General features: G+C 38.8%; 1 non-coding gene across 1 annotated transcript; it reads left to right on the top strand.

Annotated features, from left to right (window-relative positions):
• Positions 1 to 718: 718 nt before the first annotated feature.
• Positions 719 to 914, top strand: LOC149574867 (U2 spliceosomal RNA). The gene has a single exon (XR_016360346.1). It is a non-coding gene; the product is annotated as a U2 spliceosomal RNA (small nuclear RNA).
• The last annotated feature ends 1,903 nt before the right edge of the window (positions 915 to 2,817 follow it).

The raw sequence follows: 2,817 nt of genomic DNA, 5'->3' as shown, positions 1-2,817 counted from the left end.
ATACATTAGATATAAAAAAAACAATAGACTTCAAAAATCATTCTATTTTGATTTTGTTCTAATCCTCAAAAAGTTAAACCTAAGATTCAATTCTCAATTTCTCTTATCCAAATAGAAGTGTGGTATCCTCATTTTGGAAGAAAATTAGAATTCTACAATTCCAAATCGACTAAATGATTTTTGACGCAAACGAAGAATTAGATAAGTATCCAATTCCGATCCAATTCCTGAAACAGACTAAAAGACAGAAACAGTAAAAATCGAACAGAGCAAAGCCAAAATTTTAACCTGATCATAATCCAGATCTGAACAGTAAGCTTCATCGCCGGCCAGATCAAAAGCCTCTCTTTTTCCTCGTCGCGGGGAGAAAATCTGTCCTGGCCAGTAATCAGACCCTCCACAAGCCTGAATTGATCCCTTCAAATGACGGTGCACTCTCATTTGCTTTGTTTGCCTCAATTATATTAGTCTTTCATTTAACAAATGCCGTAAATTAATTTTCTTCACACTGATAATTATGGAAAGGGATTTTATAGTGAGGAATCCACGAGAGGCTATTTTAATTTAATCTACTAAGTTTTTAGAGAAAACCGAGGGACCGCCGAGTGACAAGTCTCCTCCGATGGGCTAAGATTACATATGTCCCACATGCAGCAGCAAAATCAGAAACAGGAAGGGAACACGGGTATGAATAGCGAAGGAAGGCAGGAATCAAAGCATACCTTTCTCGGCCTTTTGGCTAAGATCAAGTGTAGTATCTGTTCTTATCAGTTTAATATCTGATACGTGGCTCAATGAGACACACGATATTAAATTAATTTCTTGAGGGGGAAGGATCACAATGGTAGCTTGCTGCCAGATCCTTCGAGCGTCGCTTCTGTATTGCACTACAGCGGAAGCCTGGCGCACCCCACATCCACAAAGCAAAATCCCAAATTGATTGCAGAGAAACAATATTCCAATTTGATCAAAGAGATTCAATCTATGTCTGCTGTTGTACGGATAAACTTGATCCCGATTGTTACTTGATAAATGTGATTTTGAGTCTGTTACTCACAATTTACGATCAGTTTTGACAGGGCAAAGTTACCGGAAAGACAGATCGCTGTCTCCTTCCGGCAGGATCAGGATGACGCGAATGGGAATTTTTTGTGTTTGGATCAATTCACCTCCAAAAAATTTAGACGAAATCCATCCCATCGAATTCTGAAAAGAAGAAAATTCCTTCTGCAATGGAGAGGGATTTAGATTTGCTTTATTTCGCAGTTCATAAAAATTAATAGTTTTTGCACTTGAGGTGTGTCTATAACTCATTTGAGGCTTCAAGATTGGCAGCTAACGGACACAGATGTAGAGATCACAATGAGAGTTTAAAGATATATTCAAAGCGATCAAAGCTGTCAAAAAAGGTAAGATGATGAAAGGTGAAAGAGTAGTGAAAAGGAAGAGATTTTGAGCATAGCTGTGCTTGTGTGATCCTTTTCGTGCAATGAGGTACAAACAGAACAAAACAGGGAAGCCAGTGAGTGGCCCTGGAAGCGGATGCTACTACTTTTTGTTGATATTGTGAAGGCCAACAGTCAAGTACTTTTTCCTTCAGTCTCTTGGTTTCCAAAGACTCTTCATTTGTAATATTATTGGAGCTCTTTTATATGCTGTTCCTGCTCATTTGTAATCAATTTTTACACATTAATCTAATACTCTGCAGTCTGGACGTAGCCACTATTGCGGTGAACCAGGATAAATTCGGTGTTGTGTATTTCTTCTTATTGCGACATTTTCATTCTCTGTTTAATCCTTTCAATTGGTATCAGAGCACGAGGTGTCCAGATTGGGAAATCGTTTAGAAAGATGGAGGATTTGAAAATAGAGAAATTTACAGGCAAGAATTACAGCTTGTGGAAAGTGCAGATGTGCTCCTTGCTGGTTAAGCAAGACTTGGCTCTCGCAATCGAAGGAAAGTTTAAGAAACCGTGTACAACCACTGATGAAGATTGGAAAAAGATGGATGAGAAGCCGATGGCATCCATTTTTCTCTCACTAGCAAAAAACGTCTTGTTCGATGTCTCAAATGAGACGTCAACGAAAGATGTTTGGGACAAACTTCAGAATATGTATCAAACGGCGTCGGCTGCAAACAAAATCTTCATTATGAAGAAACTCTACAAACTAAAAATGAAGGAAGGGACTGCAATGTCAAATCATATAAATGATTTGAATACCCTACTATGTCAAGCAAGCTCGGTTGGTATGACTCAAGATGACGAATCCAAAGCCATCATCTTGTTATGTTCTTTACCTGACAGTTGGGATCTCGTAGTTACAACTGTAAGTACTTCAAACTCTATGAAGTCAAAGCTGGCCTACGATGAAGTTGTTGCCACTTTATTAAGTGAAGACATGAGAAGGAGTAACAAAGACTCCTCATCCGGTGATGCTCTCACTATGGTTAGCATTGAGAGAAGAGGAAGAAGCCATCATAGAGGAAATAATAATTACTATCAGCGAAGATCAAAGTCACCCAATCGTTCAAGGTCAAGAGGTAGGAATGGAGAATGCTGGTTTTGTGGTAAGCTTGGCCACACAAAGAGAAATTGTCGGGCTTACAAGAAAGCACAAGAAAATGTGAGAAACATGGAAGCAAATACAACCTATGAGAAAGATGAAAGTGTTTTAGTTCTTTCTACAAGTGACACAAAATCAGATTCTTGGGTGATAGATTCCAGAGCTTCTTTCCATGCTACTTCATGTACGGATTGTTTCACAAACTACCATGGTGGTCAATTTGGAGAGGTATTTCTTGGAGACAAAAAATCC

Source organism: Cupressus sempervirens, chromosome 2, assembly GCF_028749045.1.
Source record: "Cupressus sempervirens isolate cs-2001-9-10 chromosome 2, ASM2874904v1, whole genome shotgun sequence".
NCBI classification, from domain to species: Eukaryota; Viridiplantae; Streptophyta; class Pinopsida; order Cupressales; family Cupressaceae; genus Cupressus; species Cupressus sempervirens.
Note: the sequence above shows the minus strand (reverse complement) of the source record. Positions and strands in the feature narration are given on the sequence as shown.